General features: G+C 35.3%; 1 long non-coding RNA gene across 1 annotated transcript in view; it reads left to right on the top strand.

The window, feature by feature from the left end:
• Positions 1–1778: 1778 nt before the first annotated feature.
• Positions 1779–12984, top strand: part of LOC145671904 (uncharacterized) — a 45633-nt gene continuing 34427 nt past the window's right edge. Inside the window, exon 1 of the long non-coding RNA XR_014128570.1 lies at positions 1779–1937. This is a non-coding gene — a long non-coding RNA (uncharacterized LOC145671904). The remainder of the gene's footprint in view (positions 1938–12984) is intronic.

Here is a 12984-nt window from a genome sequence, read left to right as displayed (position 1 = left end):
TAGAGAATGAGCCAATTTGTAGTATAATGTCTTCGAGAAGGGATTTCTCTATTACTTCTGCTGTGATGTCGGTTACCCTGGTGACATAAAATTTGGTAAGCATTTAATCTGCCACAAAGATGTATTTTGTCGTTTTTTGTAGGGAACGACCCTAGAAAATCGAATTGCCAGCTGCTTGTAATAAATTGAACTGAATGATGTAAGAGTTCGCCCTGCTGTTTCTGTGGTAATTCCTTGATCTGTTGACATTGAACGCATGTCTTAAGTTTGTGAGCCAAATAAGTTTTCATGTTTGGAAGATAGTACTTTCTTGCTGCCGATTGAAAAAAAAATTAAATTCAAAATGCCAGGATATAGGATGTTTATGTATTAGTTCAAACCATTGACTAGCCAATGATGTCGGAATACAAAGTAGGTATAGTATTCCAAATTGGGGCTTTCGATGAGTATGATAAAGTGGAAATTTTATTATGTTCTTTTCCTTCCAATACGGAAATAATGTCTGAAAGAGTAATCTTTCTTCTGCTCTTTTACCATGTTATTTAGTGGTGTACTGTATATTGCTCTACTTGGAGGGTGGTATGTTCCAAGACGTTAGAAGAAAATACTTTGCGTCTTCTGTGTCAGGAAAATTATCAGTTGTGGTTCTTGTTTTTTGACATCCTTTTGTTGAACGCAACTGCAGATACCTGCAGGGTGGTTTTGGCCTTTTTTGACAAATTTTGAAATTACAATCGGACAGGAATATCTTGTAAAGTGTAAATTTCCTTACCTGTCGGGTTGAGTATTTAATGAAGTATGGAGTTTTGCGTCTATAAATAACAAATTTTATGTTTAGCAAAAACCGAAACTTTTTGGTGCATAGATTAGTGCGTACAGCTCACGTTGCAAATTTGAAGCTTTCCTTTCTGTTTTAGTGAGCCGTCGGCTAGAATAGAAAACTATCTTTACTTCTTTAGTTTCGGAATTATAACAAGCCAAAATTCTCCTGATTTCTACACTTTATGCATCATTATAGACGTGAATTTCTAGGCTAGGATCAAAGTGGTTGATAGAAGGAGCATTAATTACGTTTAGTTTTAGTTTTTCGAAGAGTTTGTTATGTACTGAAGACCATTTAAATTTAGCGTTCAAGTAGTGGTTGGAAAGGCTTATTTTTTTTCTGTGAAGTTTTCGATGTGGCCTCGCAAATATGAATATAAACCCAGAAAACGTTTTGAAGTAGTGTCTAATTTTATTAGTTATTTTTATAGAAATGTTGATGTGTTTCCCAGATGCTCTAAATCCAAGTACGCCTAGTTCGCTATATATTAAGAGCATTTTCTTAGGGCTGGCGAGAAAATTATGTTTTCTTAGTTTCGAAAGAGAAGTTCCAAATCTGAGAGTTGTTTCTTCCAGTTTCTGTACTCTATGAACAGGTCATCAACAAAAGACGTTATCCGAGCTGGTAATCCTTCCAGAAACATGAGGATCACTATAGAAAGAGTTTGTACCGACGTCTTGTTGCCCATAACACAACGCAGAAATTGAAAGGTTTTCTTGAATGGTTTATTTCAAAGATCATGTACTTATAGTTTTTAGGATGACGAAAAATTTGAAGGTAGGATTATATAATATCGATACAACTGATAAAAGTTTTATCTTTTAACATGTGTAAAACATCGTCAGTAAATTGAATTAGGATACTAAGGTATTTCGTTAAAGAAATGTATGTTTGTAAATTTAAGACCAAACTAAATTCTGATGTGTTGATCTTTTTCACTACAATTAAAGGAGAAGAAAATGGACTATCACTTATCTCCTGAATGATATTCACATCCAGTAACTGTTTAATCTGATTATCTATTTGCGGACGGAGAGCGAGTGGGATAAGAAATTGGCCATCTTGTCAATATGTATTTTATGAGTGTAGCCTCTAAAATAACCAATATACTCAGGTAAGTAACAGTGTACATTACTATACTTACACAAGTTATGCACTGCAGTTTTGTGATGAGATAGTAGATTCAGATTAATATCAAAAACTGTAATATCAAATAGTGTGGCTGCCTTTAATCTATCCTGAGTTTCTTGTTCCCTTCTTGATGGTGTTTGGTGGTCGTCGTTTTCCGGTTTGTCATTGACCTCAGTCCTACATAGTTATGCTTCCCTGTTGCAACCAACTTTCGTCTTGGTACAGAGAGATAATTGATATTGATTACTTGAAAGTAGATGAACAGAAAATTGATACTATCTCCATTTCAATTTATGAAATACGTGTCTGCAATAACCCAAAGTACCATGTAGATCAGAACTTGAAAATTTTTTCCAGACAAGATGTAAAATGCTGTATCTTATTCGCACTGAAAAGTTTGGTCTATGAATTTTTGCCGAGGAAATATTAAGTAATGCCAGATGAATGACCTTCTAATGTGGCAAATAAAGTTTATAAACCCTGATTCCTCCCCCTTTTCCCTTATATTCTGATAGTAAGCTGTGTATACAGTGTGTTGATTTTTTGCGTCTTATTGTTTGAACTTTGTTTTTTTTTCTTCGTCGTAGAAGATTCATGTGTTCTTTTTCTCTCTTTCTATACTTTGTTATTTTATGCAGTAGCGGTTTCTGACGTAGGGCTACCGGGCTACAGCACGCTTCCTATGTTTGTGTATTTGTGTTAGACTAATTTTAGTTCAAAAATTTTCATCTATTCATTTGTTTAAACTGTTCATCAATTAACAAAATACAGAACTTTCCCATGACGATCTTCTTTTTCGAGCGTGGAGCGCGATTATCAGCGCCTTGAGCAGTGTGGAAGTTGTACTAACGAAACGAGCGGGCTGTACTGAATGGAGCCCGCTTGAACTATACAAGTCTACTCAACAAATATATCTCTAGCGTGGAGCAAAGATCTCAATATGCCTTGTCCACTTTCCTTTTTTTACACCCAGAATAGCTTCCACCGTGCTGTGTTAGGTTGAGCCCGAAGACATTCTGCGCAAGCGCCAAGTATTCCTCTTTCTCGCTTTCTTCTGCTTACTGGCGGCGCTCGCCGCTCGGTTCTGTCTTTTCTCTTTTTTTATTTTCTTTAATCCTAAAGGTCCGGGAGCCCAGAATTGTCGGGAGTGTATATTAAATGAATTGAACATTTTTGACACAGATTCAGATCGTAGCAAAATTATAGCGCACACATTTAATGGGGCATCGGTAATAAGGGATCAATTAATGGCGTACAATCTAAAATTAAAGAACACTTTCCTTTGGCACACTACATCCATTGTTAATCAATTAAATTTGATAATGGGAAGAACTGCATCTCAAAATAATCGACAAGGCCTTTTTTCCTGTAGTCTTTCAGGATTTTCCACATTTTTCCTCAGCGTGTATCTGTTTTGGAAAAAGTGGCTGTACGACGTATTCCGGGTGGGTCAACTACTCGATGGAATTTCAAGTCACGAACCGTCAATTCCATCTATGAAACTTAAAATGTTTCGAAAGAGTGTTTTTGAGAACTAGAGAAATCCAACACAGGGAATTCACGTTTTGGTTAGCATTCTTTCACAAAATAATGCCGCATGTGAATATTTTCTATAATCAAATTCAGTGATATGTTTCTACCAACAGTTGGTAAAACAAATATGGATGGATTATATCTTGCAGAGTACCCAATGCCAAAGAAGTATGTGATCGCATTTCTGCGGATGCGCGAAATCGATTTGAGAAAACAAGCCATTTGGATGCCGCCAAACTTCTGGATTCTGCAAATTTTAGTGCTTTTTCCGGAACATTTCTGGACACTGCGGTTGAAAGCTACCCAATGTTAGGTAAGCAGTGACTTCGCACTGAGCTTTTGGTTCGGTCAGCTTATCTTTAAAAACAATTTACAGGACAATTTTAGCGAAATAACAACCCTTTTGCAAATAATAGTGACAATACCAATGTCCACAGCAGAGCCTGAGAGATGCTTTTCGTCTCTAAAGAGAATTAAGACATTCGTAAGGAATTTCCGTAGGTCAGGAAGGTTAACTGCCCTTGCCATGCTCTCGATAGAAAAAAGTTTGATCAACAACATGCTAGATTTCAACTCCAGGGTGATAGAAGAGTTTGCCAGCATTAAGAATCGAAGGATGGATATCAACTTCCGCCTTCAGTGGGTAAATACACGTATATATATATTGTAGCACGCTTTGTTAATGACAGTACGAGCCGCCACTGATTTTATGGTATTCTTTTTGTATGAAAAGAGATTAAGATGGAGTTTAAACTGTTGAAAAAAGAAATGGAGGAATGGGAATGTTGAAGGAAACGGGAGAATCCCGGGAAACACCATAGAAACAAACACATTGTGTACTATAAACCTAAGTTGTTGAGCTAAGTTCTATGAAAAGGCGTTAAGAGGATGTTTACAGTGTTTGAAAAAATAGTAGACTGATAATGTGGAAAAAAATGGGAGAACCCGGGAAAAACATGGGGGTAATGTAATTATTTAGTCAGTGGTGCCCACCCCCCTCATGTCCATGACGCACGCCCCTCAATTGTCTATCCGTAGATGTTCTTCCATGAAAAAAAAAAAAAACTTTTTCGATTAATTTTTACACCCTCTCAAACATATTTACGGTATATAGATTTTTAACCTCCCCAAATATTTCAATGACGCAGTTTGCGTCATAGCCCCCCTTTGTTGGCACCCCTGATTTAGTACAGGCCTAGCTTGTTGAAAACCATCATAGCATAAACTTATGCTGTAATAAGGTACTATCTTATTACAGTACAGCAAGTTTGGAAGGTAAAAAACTTGAAAGATAGTGGACTCGTCCTTACCAAATCCTTTACTCAAAACGCGTGGACCTTCTACGACGTGCCAAGGATGCATTTGGAGTACGAAATGTGTGGACAAACGACGGAAAAAATGTGATTCTCATCGGTCGTGAAAAAAATCTGTGACAAACGAGCGTGAGTTGCTTTCTCTACTTCCAAAATGAAGCACATTTTATCACATGATGTGTGTGTGTGTGTCAATATGAGGGATATGTTTCGAAAATACTGCCAAGTTCCATTAATAATTATTCATGTGTCTAGTGTTACATGTTTTTTCTTCTTCCCTACATATTATAGTGTGGTTAGTGTTCTTCCAGTGCATGTTTGTGTCTGTAACAATGCAGTGGTCCTCAGCGTCTCCTAGCAGTCACAAAAGCAAAAGCAGGGTTAGTCGAGTTATTTTCTTTCACATTATTTTTTCTGCTATTTTCCAGTTAAGTTATGTGAAACAGTGTATTCAATGTTATTAATTATCATCATATAAGATCAGGTTCAATTCTAATACGTGGTAGAAAATGTCCTGCTTATTCAAAGACCTCATTAGAAAACAGAAAAACTCATAAACAGTGCACATTACTGTCGTTGCTAATTACAGAATGCTGAGTAAGAAAGTAGATAGATTTGAAACACTAAGCCAGGGGTCTTCATTCTTTGGAGAGTTGTGCGGCATCGACCTTGGTGTCAATGACCGCACTCTTCCCTCCCTCTCCTGCCCTTCTCTCCTCAGCCCGGTCTCCAGTCAACCAGCTAAATCCTCAAAGGCGAGATGGCAAAGCATCCACATGATCTTCAACTTCTGCACTTAAGTGCACAAAGTGCAATAAAGTACCACGATGAAATTACGGTCATTCTTAGCCCTCTCTCTGTGCATGCTTTGCTGGTTTCTGAATCTTGGCTGAAACCTACCTTACACGACTCATTAATAAACATACCCAACTACAGGGCTATAAAATGCGACAGAATAGGGAAGGGTTCCGGGGGCGTCTTGGTTTATGTTAGAGAAGACGATAAAGTGAAAATACTAGATCAATCCCCCAGTTTATATTCAGCTTCTGCAGAATATCTCATGCTCGATCTGAATATACAAAATAAACATATTCTATTGATCTCCGTTTATCGTCCACCTAATACAAACTTTGAAAATTTTGAAGAAGCGATCTCCCAAGTTATCCCCCAGTACAGTAACATCATAATTATGGGGGACATGAACTGTGATCTTTTGACGTCTAAATCCGAGGTGCTGCGATATAAAAGCTATATTAATTCTCTAAATCTTTCTTTTTGTATGTTACAACTTACTCACACAACTGAGACGAAGGAATCATTAGTTGACCACACAATAGTCTCTGATACTTGTAAAGTAACAAATGTAGGTCAAGTATCCGTGCCAGGTATAAGCCAACATGACCTTTATCTAACTTATAACATAAAATGCCCAAAATACGTTCCACGAGTAATATATAAAAGGAATCTAAAACAAATAAATGACAACGCGTTGTACGAAGACACAAATCTCGTGCCGTGGTACTTAGTTTACTGTGCTCCCACTCTGGATCGAAAGGTAACACTTTTTAATAATTTTGAGCAGCAACTGTATAATAAGCATGCCCCTTTGAGAAGGAAAAGAGTGCGTAGACCCCCCAATCCTTGGATTAACGATGATATAGGCCTACTCGCGCTCATGGCTCTTCGAGACTCTGTCCACAGACGTTACAGAGCGGCTTTAAAACAAAAATCAAACATCTCATTAATGCAGGAGGAATATAGAAAATTACGAAACCGTTGTAACCAAGAAGTTCGTAAGGCGAAACTTGAATTTGCTAGAAGGTCTCCTGAGCCATACGACTCAACCACGAGAGCTATGGCAAAAACTGAAGCTCCTTGGTATTGGTGTCAAAGCCAAAATCTATAAACTTCCAGAACTCCATATAGACACCATAAATGAACAGCTATGCTATACACCAAATATCACACCAGATAGTCAATACTTTGAAGAATATTAAAAAAAAAAAAAAAAAAAAAAAAAAAACGAGTCCTGTAAGAAATATATTCAACCTTCACCTCGTCACTGCTCCGGAAGTCATGAAGGCAATAAACAAAATCAAATCACTTGCTTCAGGAGCTGACGACTTGCCAATCATTCTTATTAAAAAATATTACCGTTCATTGTAGATGTCATTGTGCACATTTTTAATAGTTCCATCACAACCGGATAATTTCCATCAATTTGGAAACTCTCTCACGTACGCCCATTGCCTAAAACCACAAATCCAACAAAAGCAGATCTCCGCCCTATTAGTATACTCCCTGCACTCTCCAGAGCGTTAAAGCATATAATACATGACCAATTAACTAAGTTTCTGGAAAAAATATCTTAAATCCTTTTCAGTCAGGTTTCAGATCTCAGCACAGCACTTGCACTGCTCTAGTAAAGATCACTGATGATATTCGTGCCGCTATGGATGAACGCCAAATTACACTGTTATCCCTACTAGATTTTTCTAAAGCTTTCCAAACTCTAGACCATGACTGATTGCCAAACTGTCTTCCTTCTACAACTTTTCCCATTCAACTTTATCTTGGTTTAGCTCCTATTTATCAAACGGAAAACAAGAAGTTGTCAGTAACAACATATGTACCAATACGAAACTTGTCCCATGTGGAGTCCCGCAGGGCAGTATCCTAGGACCTCTTCTTTTTTCCTTATACATCAACGATTTACCTGAACACATCACCCACTGTAAATATCACTTATATGCAGATGATATACAATACTATTTAACCAATAATCCCCTAAATTTAACCACCGCGATTGATCACTTAAACAGTGACGTTGAAAGTATCTGCACATGGGCAGGTAACAAAGGATTGTAAGTAAACCCAACCAAATCAAAATTTATCATGCTTGGTTCTCGTAAACTACTCTCCACAATCAATATTACAAGCCTACCGAATGTTCTCATAAACAACGTTGTCATTCCTGTAAGCGATAGAATCAATAGCCTAGAACTCCAGATCGATAAATTCTTAAATTGGACAGACCATATTAATAGAGTATGCAAGAAAGCTTACGGCTCCCTTCATTCTCGTCAGCGTTTAAAAAACCTTCTTCCGGAATCCATTAAAGCGTCCCTAGTTTAATCATTGGTAATAATCTCATTTAGATTATTGTGATGCAGCATATGTTGACTTAACCGAAGATTTGGCAAAACGTTTACAGCGCATTCAGAATGCCTGCGTTCGCTTCATATTTAATAAAAAGCGCTTCGACCATATCTCCCATTGTTATCAGCAACTAGAATGGTGCAATGTAAGCACCCGCCGCCGCATTCATTCTCTAACACTTTTATATAAAATAGTTAATTGTAAAAACCTACGTATCTATCCTCTAAATTTAAATTTCTCGGCGATACTCACCCATTAAATACTCGTTCTAAACGAAATACAACACTCGCTGTTCGAACACACAAATCTAATTTCTTTTCCAAATCTTTCACACTATTTGCCACCAAAGTTTGGAATGACACTCCTGAAAGCATCAGAAACTCTGGTTCAGTGTTGACTTTTAAACGTCGGCTTAAAGAATACCTTTCTAATGAAGGTATTCAGTAAACAAAAAAACAAAAAAAAAAAAAAAAAGTTACGAAACTATTCCTTGCGTTACCATACAGTCGTTCATTTTTCTTTTTTACTCTCTTTCTATTCCTTCTTATTTTCTTTTCTATTCCTTTCTGATACATGTGTATGTACACTTATGTCCAAAATAGTTGTCGCATGTCTTTAGAAATTACATAAATAGAAATAACTCTCTTTCTTGTGATAGAAAATGCCACATTTCTTCTTGGAAATAAGCAGAAAAACAAAACACATATTTCCACAAAATATTTCAATAAAAAATTAAGAAATAAGCAAGTTATAATTAAAAAAAGAAATCTCCGAAACTTTCATCGAAAAATTCTAAGTTCCATTCTCGTAAACGTGGCAAACGCGCAGCGAAATTTACAAAGAAGGAGGGAATTTTATACTTTGTTAGAAATACAACGTAAATCTGTCATAGGTTAGTTACTATACATGTGGCACAGCTCTAACAATCATTGCTATTAAGCATTTTACATTTAAACAAAGAACTAAATAGAAATAAGCTACAAAATGTGCGAAGCGATCAGGCATTTTGTGTTAGTGGTTTAGTTACATGCGTCTCCCAAGGTGCGATCCTTACCGTTCCTTCGTAGAGTAGTCGGCTGAAGCTTCTTCTTTACATACTTTATTTTTCCACGATCATCACTTCGAATCCCATACACTATAGTAACTTTTTTTTTTTTTTTTTTAAGAAAAGCTTGATTCTGTGAATTCCTTAAGGAACAATGTTTTGTTCTAATAATGCTCCTCAGTATTTTCCTCTTCATTCTAGTTTATTTGAATATTTCTAAATAATTTAGAATTATGTCTTTAAAAACATTAAAACTTTCAAGAATTTTATAAAAAGTGGAAGTTTCATTTATAATCATTTTCATAATCGAAATGAGAAACTTACAATAGTGGAATTTTAATTAATATATGACTAAACTTTCATAAAACAGTAATTAAATAAAACATTTACTCCGCATAGTTTCTGCAAGTAATATGTAGGAAATAGACAGAAATAATGAACGTATACTATTAGATGTCGATTAAAAATTAGTAGGGATAGTTCTAAAGCCAAGTAGAAAATTCTCTCTGCTTCATGAAAATAATAAACATTTTACAAAAATAATAGTATTTTTGCTGTATCGGAAATTTGTTTAGTAAATAAATAAATAAAATACAATTATATAATTCAATCACTCTGACTCGATAGCTTGAAGAGAAACTGTATCGGCCGCGAAGCTTCGGCTTTCGCTTTCTTCGTAGCACACGAGGGGACACGAAGTTGATCCGAACCAAGGGAAAGGGTGTAGAAAGAAATTGTGGCACGCCACAGAACGGCATGATATGTGTGAGTGGTCACGGCAGTGACACGGATGGATCATGGCAGGGGAATGACATGGGCATGTTACACTATGTGGAAATTGATCTTTAACTGAAAACTGGCACATTCAGTGCACGAGGGAGTCAAGTTCACTTTTGATATTTTAGACATGTTTTATCTTAAGATCTCTAGTTGAATCTCCTTTCAGAGCGCATAAGGTTCAAAGATTCATGTTCAGAAATTGTTAAAAATGCAAAGTATATCTGTCATAATAGTAGTTACTATACATATGGAATAGCTCTAATAATGATATTAAGCATTTTACACGTAAACAAAAGGAATAAATAGAAACAAGCTACAAAATATGCGAAACGATCATGCATTTTGTGTTAGTGGTTTACTTATATGCGTCTGCAAGTAGTTCGCTCTTAACTTACCTTTGTAGAGTAGTTACTTAGCACTTGCTCTTTATACTTTATTTTTCCATAACTGTCAGTACAAATCACATACCCTACAGTCTTTTTTTCTTTTCTTTTCTTTTTTTTTAAGAAACGCTTGTTCTCTCTATTCGTTATAGTGTTTTCCAACAAGTAATAGGGTGATTTGTTAAAGCATGATTTAGTGTCCCCTTTTTTTCGATGATCATTAGTTCCAGCTCTGTACCTACAGTATTTTTAAAATTTTGTTCGCGAGATTTCGTTATACAGCTCTCTTCTATTAATAAAAGGTATTTGATATTATTCTTTTTATGTTAGTAATTTAAATATGGGCAAACAATTCAATTTTTTTTCCTTTAAACGTGTTAAAATTATCAAGAGTTTTATAAAAAGTAGCAGCTTCATTGTCATAACGCGAAAATGAAACTTTAATAAAACTTAATCAACATATCATTAATTTTAATAGAACAATACTTTCGTTTTCATCACGAAGGGGCTAAACCATGGCTATACAGAAGATGGCCAAGAATTTCGCATGTGGGCCATACCCCTTTATTGGGAGAAGTGTCATCTTACTTTTCAAAAGGAGTTTATAAACAAAATTTTAAGAGTTTCGGAAGATACTATATTTTTATCACAAATTTGGAGCCGATTTCTCCCTTAGGATACCGATTCTAATGAAAGCAATATGATAAAAAAGAAAACTGATTCGACTATCTTCGAAGTTTAATTTCAAACGATTCAGTCATTATCCGTGATGAAAGTGATGAGTACAAACTATTTCACCCGGGGGAGGATTTCAATACACAGGGTTAAAGTAGCACTGAAAAAATACTGGTTTCTTCGGAAGTTTGGACGGGAGTGGTAAGAATTTCATTGGTCCCAGGAGAAAATGTGCCCCTGTGCTACCCCCTGAAATCATCAGTACGTGGTGATGAAGCAATCAACATCAACTTAATTTTTACAAATTGCCCCTTCTCCTTTTAGAAGGCAAGCTATCGTAAACGTTGGAATGTCTCCACTTACTTCATTGACGAATTTATATAAGTAGGTTCAAGTCCCTAATGACGGACTCGCAGGATACACTATTTTTATCATGTATTTTGAATCTCCTTCCGCTTTAGGATATTTTATTTTGGCGACAGTGAGGTGGTGAAAACACGACTCTAGCCAAATGATTTGGCGTGGGAGACCTGGGTTCGATTCCCGGAGGGAGCTCACGTGATTCGGATTCAACATTAATCAGTAGGTCGCGTCTTATATAGCCTCGCTGTTGAAAGGGACTTTAAACTCAAAATCAACTCAACTCTAGCCAAGTGATTCTGATTTTCAAAAATTCGTTTTACATAGTTCAGCGTTTACCTGTGATGAGGAAACAGAATACTTCGATTCATATTTATATGTTGAGAAAGAATTATATAAATTACCTTTATACTTTTCCTGTAGATGCTGAATACTCGAAAACTCGAGTACACCGAACCATTTATTTTAGTGAGGAGTTTATATATCAAACTTCATCTATCTAACATGAGGGACTTTTAATATACTTTATTTATAAGTTAAATTTTAAAATTCCATTTCCCCCTTAGGATGCAAATTTTAACAAAACATTGACAAGATGACAGTGCTAATTATGTTCAGAAAACCATTTAACTAAACTAAAAAATGAAGCAACCACCCCTTTTCGTATAATTTGTTTATATATGTTATCAAGATGTATTTAATAAGCTAGCAATCGTGGAGCAATTAGTGTGCATTCACTAAATGTTCATGTTTGGTGATGATCAACAGTTCAAATCCGGTATATTAGTTATTTTTATTTATTATTATGTTCACATTTTGTTAGTGATATTTTGTTAAACAACTCTCTTTTAATCCAGCGTGGGAGGCCCGGGTTCGATTCCCTTCGGGAGATCATGTCGTTCGGATTTCACATTAATCAGTAGGTCCACGTCTTATATAGTCTCACTGCTGAACCGGCCGTTAAACTCAACTCAACAATCTCTTTTAATCCAAAAAATATTTCTCAATATTACTAATTTAATGCTATTCAATTTGAATATGTGCATAAAGTATAATTCAAACTTTTATATTTATCAAATATTACAATTAGCAAGATTTCAATAAAAAGAAGGAACTTGATTGTCACAACCTGAAAATGAAACTTTAATAAAAGTTTAGCCAACATACCCGCAACTTTAATAAAACATTACTTTCCTATTTATTATGCATCATGTAGTGCTAACTATATTTGTTGTATAATTTTGCAATACAAATTAATTTAAATATTTTAGAAAAAGTAACTACATTTGTTAATTCCTTTTTTACACAATGCTGTGATAAATCGTTACATTACTACATAAACAAGTATGAAAGTATCAAATTATTTTATCGAAAATTTCTTCTAATTCAATGCAGAATATTTTAAAATCATCATTCAATGTTTTGTTGCATAAAAATGACCATAATAGGATTGCTTTTTTTGTTTACTCTACATATGCACTGCAAGTTATACGTAAATGTAGTTGAAATAATTAATATAATATAAAAAATATATATCAATTGGCGATTAAAAAAAGTGTTGGTCAATATGAAGATCTACAAGTATCATTTTATGCGAAGTTGTCTAATAGATCTGTGAAATTAAAATTAAATATTTTTAAAAACAGTACTTCAAGTTAATTTGTTTGATTGTAAATGTAATATTTAAAAAAAGCGCTTAATACTCTTTGATGAGTGTGAACAGGCGATGTAAATAAGTTTTCGGTTTGATGGCTGATCTTGAGTTTGTTGTCTCTTTGAGCA

This window comes from Thermobia domestica, chromosome 15 (assembly GCF_964235325.1).
Source record: "Thermobia domestica chromosome 15, izTheDome1.hap1.1, whole genome shotgun sequence".
NCBI classification, from domain to species: domain Eukaryota; kingdom Metazoa; phylum Arthropoda; class Insecta; order Zygentoma; family Lepismatidae; genus Thermobia; species Thermobia domestica.
This window is presented reverse-complemented; position numbering and strand designations above follow the sequence as displayed.